Raw genomic sequence first — 14084 nt, 5'->3', positions numbered from 1 at the left:
GGGTGTGTTTTTTCTATCACAGCTCAGGGGATGTCCTTTCTGCAGCATCTCTCTCCCTATCACAGCTCAGAGGGTGTGTATTTTCCATCACAGCTCAGGGGTTGTCCTTTCTGCAGCATCTCTCTCCCTATCACAGCTCAGAGGGTGTGTCTCTTCTATTACAACTCAGGGGGTGCCATTTATTCAGCATATCTCTCTCTACCACAGCTCAGCGGGTGTGTTTTTTCTATCACAGCTCAGGGGTGTCCTTTCTGCAGCATCTCTCTCCCTATCACAGCTCAGAGGGTGTGTCTTTTCTATTACAGCTCAGGGGGTTTTTCTGCAGCATCTCTCTCCCTATCACAGCTCAGAGGGTGTGTTTTTTTTTTCTATCACAGCACAGGGGGGGTCCGTTCTGCAGCATCTCTCTCCCTATCACAGCTCAGGTGGAGTGTCATTTCTGTTGTAGCTCTTTCCTATCACAGCTCAGGGGGTATGTATTTTCTGCAGTTCTCTCCTTATAGCAGCTCGGGGGGGGGGGGGGGGGCATCTCTCTCCCTATCAAAGCTCAGGGGGTGTCCTTTCTGCAGCATCTCTCTCCCTATCACAATTCAGAGGGTGTGTCTTTTCTATCACAGCTCAGGGGGTGTACGTTCTGCAGCATCTCTCTCCCTATAACAGCTCAGGGGGAATGTCCTTTCTGCTGTAGCCCTTTCCATATCACAGCTCAGGGGGTATGTATTTTCTGCTGCAGTTCTCTCCTTATAACAGCTCGGGTGGGGGGGCTCTTTCTGCAGCATCTCTCTCCCTATCACAGCTCAGAAGGTGTGTCTTTTCCATCACAGCTCAGGGGGTGTCCTTTGTGCAGCATTTCTCTCCCTATCACAGCTCAGAGGGCGTGCCTTTTCTATCACAGCTCAGGGGGTGTCCTTTCTGCAGCATCTCTCTCCCTATCACAGCTCAGAAGGTGTGTCTTTTCCATCACAGCTCAGGGTGTCCTTTCTGCAGCATCTCTCTCCCTATCACAGTTCAGGGTGTCCTTTCTGCAGCATCTCTCTCCCTATCACAGCTCAAGGGGTGTCCTTTCTGCAGCATCTCTCTCCCTATCACAGCTCAGGGGGTGTCCTTTCTGCAGCATCTCTCTCCCTATCACAGCTCAGAGTGTCCTTTCTGCAGCATCTCTCTCCCTATCACAGCTCAGGGGGTGTCCTTTCTGCAGCATCTCTCTCCCTATCACAGCTCAGGGGGTGTCCTTTCTGCAGCATCTCTCTCCCTATCACAGCCTAGCGGGTGTGTCCATTCAGCTGCAGCTCATTCCCTATAAGTGTCACAGCTTCTCACAGTAGACAGGGCTGGTGGCAGATAAAGGATGGGACTGAGCATGTGTGACCACCTCCGCAATATTACTGAGGTGGACAGAGAAATAAAGAAAATAAACAGTCGGTGGTACTACACTACATTTTATTGAATAAATCAATAGCTTTGCTACATTTTTAGCTAAATGCAATTACAAAAGTATTCAGATCTAGATGTTGGTTTGAAATATGTAGAATATTTGTCATGGGGCATCCCCTTTAAGTAGAAGCTCTCCTCCAGACTTGATACTCTGAAGGGAAAACAGCAAAGTAATTATAGCAGTAATTGTACATCTTATCCTAGGTGGCTCCATGGACAATGGGCCATAAGATGTTGGTGTCCGATTGTGATTTCTACCTCCGCAGCCCCAACGGCTTCACCACAATGTAAAGCACAAGAGCAATTATTTCCTGGAGCTACCCCATAGCCGGCGCCTATTCTTCTCCTTGCTCCACGCTGGTGACACATTCTACATCTTGAAGTAATCATGTCATTCTATGTATTTCTCTTGTTAACTATATAATGCCCAGTTTCCGCCCATCGCATATACTTACTCATGTGTTTCTTTCCGTGTCGCCTTGTAGAACAATTATGATAAGATAATACACAAGCTGTCATCAGGGCAATGTCGTCTGGTTCTGGACTTCCAGGGCGGCAGGAATTAGTGCTAAATCCTGACAATCTTAGTCACTGTAATTGTGTTTGGTGACATGGGTTTAGTAGGTCAGGACTGCTGACGGGAAAGGTGAGAAGGTCTCCACTGCTGTGTGTCTAATCCTTTAAATAGAACATCATTTAGTTGTCGACTGATTGGTGTTGGCTTTTAAAGATGATGATGCGCAGTATTAGAAAGCATTCACAATGCTGGACACAGGTGGACTTGGAGCTTGGACTAGCAACGTTCTCAGGGGTCTTCTGACTAGTCAGGTTTTCAGACTGTGCCAAAGGTCCATGACCTCTAATGAAGGGTGCACCATCTATTTAAGGCAGCACATTGAACTTTTCAGAGGGGGCAGCATTTTGATAGGACCCTGTACTTACCCCTAAGTCAGGTACAACACTTACTAAACTCAAAGTACAGGATAATACTCAGGAGTAGGCATGAGCGAACCCGTGGAAGTTCGGGTTCGCCGGGTTTGGCCAAACTTCAGGTCAAAGTTTGGGTTCAGGACCCGAACTGAACTCAAGTCAATGGGGACCCGAACTTCACTTTATTATTTTCCGTTATAACATGCTGATAGTGGAAAATAATAGCATTCTTAAGACAGGATGCAAAATAATATGACCATTTAGAGGTAAAAAAAACAACTCACCTCATCCACTTGATTGCGCTGCCGCAGTATCTTCTACCTTCTATCAGCAGGACCTGCCAGAGGACCTGCGATGACATCACCGTGCTCTCCCATATTGGTGGATGAGGTGAGTTGTTGTTTTTTTACCCCTAAATGGCCATATTCTTTTGCATTCTGTCTTAAGAATGCTATTATTTTCCGCTAAAATCACCCAAAGACCGAACCCGGGTACCCGAACTCCAAAAGTTCGATACGAACACTTTGCAGTTTGGGTTCACTCATCCCTACTCAGGAGCAATGTATGAACCCAGCTCAAGTAAAGCATGACCACGATAGATGGTAAGGTGCCCATGACCTTCACCTTGTCAGGGTCCAACCACTCTCAGATTGACATCACATTAAGTGAGACTGACAACCAGCTTCATGTCAATGAAGAAAAAAGTTGTTTGCTTCAGGAAAAAATTTCAAGATATTGTCCACCACAGAGGCTTAACTAAAGGAGGGCACGCCCTAGAATCAGGGACAAACAAACCATTCCACCTTTGCCAAGATGTTTAGATACAGAATTTTTGCCCAAGGAAAAGCCTAGATTCTACTCGGTTCCACTACTTGGACTAGAAGGGGGATTAGTCAACCCTGGATTATTTCGGTGAGTACCCCTTGTGTATGTTTCCATAGAAAATTTTATATCAGCCAGATCATCGACTCCCTTATAAATATACATTTACATGGGAGGACACAAACAGACCTTGGCACCAAATATCTTGAAAACTGTAGACTCTGACCCAAAGGGGTTGGCCCACTAGGTTATGCCACCAATGTGTGATAGGTGCAGGTTCCACCTCTGGGACCAGCCAATACTTCTAAAACAGAGCCAGCAAAGTGAAGGAGAAGGAACTGCGCATGTGTAGCTGCCCTCTATTCATTTCTATGGGAATTACGAAAATCTCCAAGAAGAGCGCACATAGCGCGTCCTGTAAAATAGAATGGAGGGCACGGCTAGTCTCTTTTACTTTGTAGACTCTGTTCTAGAGATAACGATGGGTCCCATAGGTGGGACCTGTACCTATCTGGCATATCCTAGTGAGAGGACACAACCTCTTTAAGTCCATCATGTTGGACCCTTTTCACCACATAGAAGTCTCTACCACAGTACTCACAGGCATTAGACTGCTGGTGGGATCCAGCACCAGAACTGTCCACAGGTTGTGTCTGGTATTGAAGCCCAGCCCAGCCCAAGTCAGTTCAATGAGGGTGCGCTGGTGAGCTGCCATGCCAGACACATCCTTTAGACATGCTTTAGTACTTTGTCCCAAACGTCCACGCACTATGGCTGTGTTCATTCAGTGCTTTATGGTTTATCTATCTCATAGAAGCGAAAGGAGGATTTACGCTATGAATAACAGAATTATAGATACATGGGAAGATAGAAGAGAAACAAGTAACACTGGCATTGCGGAAAGAATTTAAGGTCTGTGGAAAGCCGGGTGACAACCACATGTGGCACTGTAATGTCTTTGGTAGTTGTCACCCAGACCAAGAATATTACCAAGTCTCCACTGAGAATGACACAAGGATGTAAGTTATAAAGTATCATTATTGTATTAATAGTTAAAGTTACATTTGGAATCTGCAGAAATTCACTATAAATAGTGTAGACTGCCCCTTTGCTTGGAACTTTGGTGGGAAATCTTAAACTTGAATGGACGGACCAAACGGAGGTCACTAAGAGTGACCCCTTAACCCTCAATCATCCTAGCTCAGCTGGTAGTAGGAGATCGTGGAAAAATAGCTTTTCACTAACCTGCCAAGTGCATTGAGGATCACTGCTGGGTGCAAAATCAACATCTGAGCGATTCTGTCCTTCCTGATGTGTACAAGGGCATCAATCAGCGCCGGCCGCAGCGCACGCCCGCATAGGAAGGGAGTTTAATCACTGGAGCTTGGAAATAGATTCATCTATTATTTAAGGTCATGTTATAACATTCCACCAATATAATATTAATTGTCGTTTGCTTTGATCAGAAACTTCTCCTGCATTTGAAGGATGTTCGCCTGTGAAATCTGCAAAGGAAGAAGCTCAAATCAAAGGATCGAGAAGTTTGGATACCCTTAGAACAACCTTGTGATACGTGGAGTAATTAACGCTCTTCCTTTTCTTTTTTCTGTTCTGCCAAAGAATTTGTGATAAACCTTAAAGGAGAACACCATACAAAATGTCTAAAGCCCTTTTTGGGTTTAAGGGGTTTTCTAGGACCCCAAAAAATGTTCACAAGGCTCTAAAATAAAAGAGCTGAGCTTTACCCCCTGCTCAACTCCCCAGCACTCTAGCGCCACTTCTCCGGTGGTTCAGGTGGTCTTTGTTTCAGTGCTACAGCAATGATGTCATCAACGACTGCTGCAGCCAATCACTGGACTGGAGTCATGGGAGGTAGTCGGTGACATCACCACTGTATCACAATTGGCTGGAGCAATCACATGGAGTAGTTCACGATGTCATCATTGCAGTCATGGGAACTGCTGTGACCACCGAAGGACATCACTGGAATAGAGGGGGATTGGAGAGTAAGGCTTCATTTTATTTATTTATTTATTTTTATTCAGAAGATTCAAATGTTTTTGGGGTTCCCCTTTAAGATGCATACACGTAAACTAGTGCTGAGCGAATCCGAAATCATAAATTTGATTTGCCGCAAAGCCGAATTTCCTCATGCTTCGCGGTAGCAAATTGATTTCAAGGGAACCTGTCACCGGGATTTTGTGTATAGAGCTGAGGACGTGGGTTGCTAGATGGCCGCTAGCACATCCTCAATCCCCAGTCCCTATAGCTCTGTGTGCTTTTATTGTGTAAAAAAAAATAATATTTGATACATATGCAAATTAACCTGAGATGAGTCCTGTCCCTGACTCATCTCACGGACAGGACTCATCTCAGGTTAATTTGCATCTCATCCATTTTTTGTTTGCGAAGGGCTAGCCTCCACTATCTTGCTTAACCCCTTAAGGACCAGGCTCATTTTCACCTTAAGGACCAGGCCATTTTTTGCAAATCTGACCAGTGTCACTTTAAGTGCTCATAACTTTAAAACGCTTCGACTTACCCAGGCCGTTCTGAGATTGTTTTTTCGTCACATATTGTACTTCATGACACTGCTAAAATTGGGTCAAAAAAGTTAATTTTTTTGCATAAAAAATACATTTTTTACCAAAAATTTTGAAAAATTAGCAAATTTCAAAGTTTCAGTTTCTCTACTTCTGTAATACATAGTAATACCCCCAAAAATTGTGATGACTTTACATTCCCCATATGTCTACTTCATGTTTGTAGCATTTTGGGAATGATATTTTATTTTTTGGGGATGTTACAAGGCTTAGAAGTTTAGAAGCAAATTTTGAAATTTTTGAGAAATCTTCAAAATCCCACTTTTTATGGACCAGTTCAGGTTTGCAGTCATATTGTGAGGCTTAGATAATAGAAACCTCCCAAAAATGACCCCATTCTAGAAACTACACCCCTCAAGGTATTCAAAACTGTTTTTTCAAACTTTATTAACCCTTTAGGTCTTCCACAAGAGTTGATGGCAGATGGAGAAACAATTTTGAAATTTCTATTTTTTGGAAAATTTTCCAATATAATCAATTTTTTCCAGGAGTAAAACAAGGGTTAACTGCCAAACAACACTCAAAATGGGTTGCCCTGATTCTGTAGTTTGCAGAAACACCCCATATGTGGTTGTAAACTACTGTTTGGCCGAACGGTAGCACATAGAAGGAGGGGAACACCATATGGGTTTTGGAAGGCAGATTTTGCAGGACTGGTTTTGTTTATACCATGTCCCATTTGAAGCCCCCTGTTGCACCCCTAGAATAGAAATTTCAAAAAAGTGACTCCATCTAAGAAAGTACACCCCTCAAGGTATTCAAAACTGGGTTTACAAACTTTGTTAACCCTTTAGGTGTTCCACAAGAGTTAATGGCAGATGGAGAAACAATTTTGAAATTTCTATTTTTTGGAAAATTTTCCAATATAATCAATTTTTTCCAGGAGTAAAACAAGGGTTAACTGCCAAACAACACTCAAAATGGGTTGCCCTGATTCTGTAGTTTACAGAAACACCCCATATGTGGTCGTAAACTACTATTTGGCCGAACGGGAGCACATAGAAGGAGGGGAACACCATATGGGTTTTGGAAGGCAGATTTTGCTGGACTGGTTTTGTTTATACCATGTCCCATTTGAAGCCCCCTGTTGCACCCCTAGAATAGAAATTTCAAAAAAGTGACTCCATCTAAGAAAGTACACCCCTCAAGGTATTCAAAACTGGGTTTACAAACTTTGTTAACCCTTTAGGTGTTCCACAAGAGTTAATGGCAGATGGAGAAACAATTTTGAAATTTCTATTTTTTGGAAAATTTTCCAATATAATCAATTTTTTCCAGGAGTAAAACAAGGGTTAACTGCCAAACAACACTCAAAATGGGTTGCCCTGATTCTGTAGTTTGCAAAAACACCCCATATGTGGTCGTAAACTACTGTTTGGCCGAACGGTAGCACATAGAAGGAGGGGAACACCATATGGGTTTTGGAAGGCAGATTTTGCAGGACTGGTTTTGTTTATACCATGTCCCATTTGAAGCCCCCTGTTGCACCCCTAGAATAGAAATTTCAAAAAAGTGACTCCATCTAAGAAAGTACACCCCTCAAGGTATTCAAAACTGGGTTTACAAACTTTGTTAACCCTTTAGGTGTTCCACAAGAGTTAATGGCAGATGGAGAAACAATTTAGAAATTTCTATTTTTTGGAAAATTTTCCAATATAATCAGTTTTTTCCAGGAGTAAAACAAGGGTTAACTGCCAAACAAAACTCAAAATGGGTTGCCCTGATTCTGTAGTTTGCAAAAACACCCCAAATGTGGTCGTAAACTACTGTTTGGCTAAACGGCAGGACATAGAAGAAGGGGAACGCCATACGGTTTTTGGAAGGCAGATTTTGCTGGACTGGTTTATTTACACCATGTACCCTTTCAAGCCCCCTGATGCACCCCTAGAGTAGAAACTCCATAAAAGTGACCCCATCTAGGAAACTACGGGATAAGGTGGTTGTTGTTTTGGGACAATTTTTGGGGTAAATTAGATTTTTGGTTGCTCTATATTACTCTTTTTTGAGGCAATGTAACAAAAAAATTTAATTCTAAAATTGTTTCTACATTCGCTATTTAGTTTTGTGGAACACCTAAAGGGTTAACATAGTTTGTAAAGTAATTTTTGAATACCTTGAGGGGTGTAGTTTCTTAGATGGGGTCACTTTTTTGGAGTTTCTAGTCTAGGCTACATCAGGGGGGGCTTCTAATGGGACATGGTGTAAAAAAAAAAAACTGTCCATCAAAATCTGCCTTCCAGAAACCGTATGGAGTTCCCTTCGTTCTATGCCCTGCCGTGCGGCTATATAGCCATTTACGACCACATATGGGGTGTTTCTGCAAACTACAGAATTGGGGCAATAAATGTTTAGTTTTGTTTGGCTGTTAACCCTTGCTTTATTACCGGCAAAATGGATTTAAATTTAAATTTTGCCCAAAAATAGGTGTTTTGGCACCGTTTTTATTTTATATTTTTAACACCGTTCATCCGAGGCGTTTGGTAAAAAGTTATTTTTATAGCGACGACTTTTACGCACGCGACGATGCCCAATATGTATGGCTCTCAGACTTTGGAGACACTAAGCAGGCATCCTAAAACTGCGGCCCTCCAGATGTTGTAAAACTACAATTCCCACCATGCCCTGATGATGGCTGTAGGTTGTCTGGGCATGCTGGGAGTTATAGTTTTACAACATCTGGAGGGCCGCAGTTTGAGGATGCCTGCACTAAAACTAATATTTTTTGGGGAAAGAAAAATTGTTTTCGTGTCTCCAAAGTCTGAGAGCCATAGTGTTTTATGTTCTCTAGTGAACTGTTGGGGATTATAAAAATTTAGTACTCCATGGAAGTGTGATACTCCCTGAAGCAATCGATAATGCAGAGGCCCGGATGATCGGGGCACGTGTCACATTGAGTTGTGGTGTCCTTCCGTATCCCCCTCTTGTGACACACTCTGCACTTTTTTTGGGTTCGTCCCTTCTTTCCAGTATGGGGGACCACACCTGGAAAGTGTTGGCCAGGGACGATCCGGGCGCCTCCAGTTCCCGAGGTACTCCGGCCTGCTCTTTCCCGGTCCGAAAAGATCAGGTCTTTGAGGACTGCCTCATAGAATTGGAGGAATGTCCCTGTGCTGCCAGCGCTTCGGGATAGTACAAAAGAGTTGTACATGGCAACCTGCACCATGTAGACCGCAACTTTTTTGTACCATGCCCGGGTTTTGCGCATGGCGTTATATGGCGTGAGGACTTGATCAGAGAGATCAACTCCTCCCATATACCGATTGTAGTCGACGATACAATCGGGCTTGAGGACCGTTGCCGCGGTACCTCGCACAGGGACTGGGGTGGTGCTGTTACCGTGGATTGTGGACAGCATAAGGACATCCCTCTTGTCCTTATACCTGACCAGCAACAGGTTTCCACTGGTAAGTGCACGGGTCTCACCCCTGGGGATAGGTACCTGGAGGGGGTAGGCAGGGAGGCCGCGTTGATTTTTCCGCACGGTCCCACAAGCGAACGTGGATCTGGCGGCAAGGGACCTGAACAAGGGAATGCTGGTATAAAAGTTGTCCACGTACAAGTGGTAACCCTTATCCAGCAGTGGGTACATAAGGTCCCACACGAGTTTCCCGGTAACACCCAGAGTGGGGGGACATTCTGGTGGTTGAATCCGGGAATCTCGCCCCTCGTACACACGAAATTTGTAAGTGTACCCTGAGGTACTCTCACAAATTTTGTATAGCTTCACGCCATACCTCGCCCGCTTTGTGGGAATGTATTGGCGGAAACTGAGTCTCCCCTTGAACGCAACGAGAGACTCATCAACCGCGACCTCCCTTCCAGGTACGTAGGCCTGCTGAAATGTGGCCCCAAAGTGATCGATGACCGGCCGTATCTTGTACAGCCGGTCATAGGCAGGATCACCTCGGGGTGGACATGCTGCATTATCGGAATAATGCAGACATTTCCGGATGGCCTCAAACCGGTGACGTATCATGACCATACTGTACAGTGGGGTCTGGTACAGGACGTCCCCACTCCAGTATTGCCTGACACTGGGTTTTTGGACTAGACCCATATGCAGCACGAGGCCCCAAAATGTCCTCATTTCGGCTGCACTGACCGGCGTCCAGCCACCGGGTCTAGCCAAAACTGAGCCTGGGTTTTGAGCGACGAACTGTTGGGCGTACAGATTCGTCTGCTCCACCATCAAATTCACCAGTGGGTTACTGAAAAAAAAACTAAAAAAGTCTATTTCAGTAAACCCCACTGTGGGAATCTGGATTCCAGGATTGCCAGCGAAATCCGGAATCTCAGGCTCAAAGTCCACTGGGGGACACCAGCTAAGTTCATCGGCAGGGGGCTCCGGTGAACTTATTTGGTGGGCCGGGAAACCAGTACGAACCCCAGGGCGGCTCGTACTAGGGTGGGCCACAGGATCCCTAGCATGTGTGGCCCCTGGCTCCGCCTGGCGGCGTCTCCGCTGCCTTGGTGGCTCATCGTCATCCGATGATGATGAGGAGGATGCGGATGACAAAAGGAACGTGGGGTCATCCTCATCCTCACTGGGGCTCTCAGAGTCGGAGGCAATCTGGGCATATGCCTCCTCGGCCGAGAACACCCGGCGGGCCATGGGTGTGTGTGTGTGCGTGTGTATGTGCGTGCGTGTAAACCTTTATTCTATGTGCGTGTGTGTGGGGGCACGGGTGTTCACGTACTAAAAAGTCCAGGCAAAAAAAAGTGTTAGGAAAAAAAAAAAAAAAAAAGTTCAAACTTGCTGATCTGCGGTTCAACGCTGATCAGCGGTCGGTGGGGTGGTGGGGCGGGCGATGCGCTAACAGTGGACGGACGCTAAAAAGTGCCGGCCAGTCAGCGCACGCAGAAAAAAAAAAAAAGTGGTGGTGGGGGAAGGGTCTGGTGGTGGGGGGAGGGGGTTGGTGGGGGGGATGGGGCTGGTGGTGGGGGGTATGCGGGGGGGGGCAAGTGGCAGGGGGGGTCTGGGGTCTGAAAGTTGAAAAAAAAAAGTTTGGAATAAATGTGCTTTTTTTTTTTTTTTTTTTTTCTAACTTTTCCCTTCTATCCCTGCCTAAAGGTGCCTCTCCCTCACTGACCCTAACCTACCTGGGTGGCGATGGGTGCAGGAGGGTGATGGATGCCGATTTAGGGGGACACAGGAGCTGGTGCTGGACGATGCTGCACGGTCAGGGTGCTGGACAGGAAGAGGAGGGGAGAGAGGAGCGCAGGAAGTTTGAATCTCGCGCCTCTCTCCCCTGCACCAATCAGCACCCTGGACAGCGGCGTTCAGCACCAGGGCCAGCTCCGCCTCTGCAAATCCTCGGACTGCGATTGGTGGTGTAAAATTACGCCACCGATCGCAGTCTTTTTCCGGTTCATCGGGTCACAGGACACCCGAATGGACCGGAAACGCAGAAAACCGCAGGTCTGAATTGACCTGCGGTTTTCTGCGATCGCCGATACGGGGGGGTCCAATGACCCCCCCCTGCGTTGTTACGGGATGCCGGCTGAATGATTTCAGCCGAAATCCCGTTTCGATTAACCCCCGCGGCGCCGGAATTCAGATTTTAAGTCAGGACGTACCGGTACGTCCTCGGTCCTTAAGGACTCGGGAAATAGGGCGTACCGGTACGTCCTCGGTCCTTAAGGGGTTAAAGATCTCAGCCAAAATCCATTGTGCGGTGATCACGCCAGCCGGCGTGATGATGTCATCTTGGCCCGCGCAAGATTTCATGTCAGACCTTCAAGCAAGATGGCGGCGGCCGGCCATTTGTGAGCAAATGGATCAGGTAAGTAGGATTTTTTATTTTTTTTATTTTACACTCTGTTCTTAATATCAGATTCCGCCATCATGTATGAACGCGGCATTTGAGGGGTACAATAATAAGGGGCAGCTCAGTCACCGCTCCCTGTCATTGCACCCGCTACTTACAAAGAAATGCGCTTCGTGATGAAGTAATTCGTCAAAAAGCTGATTTTTTTTTCAATTCAGTGAAGCATCTACTTGTCTGATCTCTAGTGTAAACGAGAACTCCACTAAGATCATAGATTGACTTATTTGAGTCAGAATTAGTTATTTGACTTTAAAGGGTGACACTAACCATAATACACGACTACACAGTAATAGTCATGTAATAATTAGTGGATGAAATACATAACAAGAATAACATAACATAATAACAAGATGAAATAAAAAATAGCAGCACAGGACTGACCGGAGAAGCTGTCCAAACCAGACCTCCTCTCTGACATCACTTCCTGCTCTGCAGCTATTGGCTGAGGGCGCACCACAACGACTTCCTGTTCTGCCCGCCCCGTCACATCGTACTGACAACCCTCTGCGCATCGTACTGACAACCCTCTGCGCATCGTACTGACAACCCTCTGCATCTTTTAAATTATTTCTCCAACGTTTGGTGCAGAAAGAATAATCTGAAGCGGAGCACACAGCTCCATGCAGATAATGCGGATGATCCTGTGTTAATGATCTGATGTGTGCAAGAGTCAAAATGGTAAGATCTAGCAAGAACACATGGCCTACTTGCTCATGGTTTCCAAGTGAAAACAAATTTTAGACAAGAAAAAATCTAGTTACAAAAAAGAGAGAAGAGACGAGAAATTACTGGTGACTTATCGCATTGATGCTGGATTTCCGATTTGCTCACTGGAGGGTCAATTTCAGTCAAAGTGGAGAGCCTCTATAAGCAGTAGCTAATATGAAGCACGCCTTGTAGGAAAAGATACAGAAGAATTTTCTTCTCTCTGACACTTTATCATATAAGCAATAGTAAGTGCAGGGTCCCAAGGCTCAATGGTAAATGGCATCAACATGTTAACCCTTGAATGCACACTCCCCGCAATGCATGCTCTGATCAGATCATAACGTGATAACAGCATCTTTAGAGCACGCTGTCTCTTCTGACATCTCGGCTTCTCGTTCCAATAGTTGCTGCATTATAATGACTCATTGTGGAAATGGGAATACATTTCAAATGGCACAAGGGAGGTACCATTGTATAAACACTGAATTTCCATGCAGCCACCACTAGGGGGAGCTCAGTGCATAGGAAGCTGTACAGTTACCATTGACTAAATTGAAAGCTGTAATAATCTGTTTGCACTGAGCTCCCCCTAGTGGTGGCTGCATGAAAATTCAGTGTTTATACATAGGGAAGAGAAAATAAGAGTTCAGTGCTGGGCCCCAAAGCAATCCTATAGTCTGACTCCATTGAAGGTATTCAACTGATAGAATATTGATGGATGGATAGATATGATATAGATAAATATTAGATAGATATTTTATTATGTTTTCTTCCCTGGAGATGATAAACTCTCAGATATCGGTGACACGAGTATAAAAAAACAAAACAAAACATAGAGAAATCCATAAATGAATATTGAAGTAAAGTTAGAAAAATGGGCAAATAGATAAAAATCTATTAAGAAAACTAATAAATTGTCATGAAAAGTAATATAACAAAATCTAACTGATATAACATTACAGTACAGAATATTAGCATTTGATCCGAATATTTATAATTCGAGCAACACAATAACAAAACAGATCAGTTTAGATGAAAACTAAACAAACAAATAGAACATAATTGTGCCTGGCAGTGAAAGGGTTACAGTGAATGTGTTAGTGAATCTGGTAGATGCATAGTTATTTGCTGTAATTAAATTATAAGGTTGTCGGAGGGAAGTGCCGCAGTGACCGCCATCCATCACCCGGGCAGTGCGCTCACCTTGCTGATCCCTATTTGTGCATTATTACCCTCTTGTGATCAGGTTATGTTAGCCCCATCTTCCCGCTACAAATGCATTCATATTTTCTGCAAAATTTCCCATTAAGTGACTTTTTTATGTGTTAATAGGCTCGGCGCTCACATTTCTCCTGCAGGAAAGCATGTGCTTTGGCTTTTTACCTCATTGTAGGAGACAAAATGTCAAGGACTACTAACTATACTTAATGAAATGTTACCTAAGGGCCGAGGCTGGTGAAATTATGATGAAGGTTTACTACACTTCAGTGCCCTTTCACTAAAATAATAGCATACTTGGATTGCAAGTGCAAAAATACAAATGTGCTTATTGATCTGGAGGCAAAGCTGTAAACTTCTCAGAAAATGCTCTTATTGCTGCCATTTTCAACAACTTAGTAAATCTCCCAGGGTCCAAATGATCTACAGAACAAAGGTTCATCTCTCTATCTTCTGACTGGGTCCATGGCATAGTTTAGGTAGGCTTCCAGATTGATGGCCTCCACCGTCACTTCGGTAGCAAAACTCAGAGATTTTTGAA

The sequence above is a fragment of the Bufo gargarizans genome, chromosome 9, assembly GCF_014858855.1.
Source record: "Bufo gargarizans isolate SCDJY-AF-19 chromosome 9, ASM1485885v1, whole genome shotgun sequence".
NCBI lineage: Eukaryota > Metazoa > Chordata > Amphibia > Anura > Bufonidae > Bufo > Bufo gargarizans.
This window is presented reverse-complemented; position numbering follows the sequence as displayed.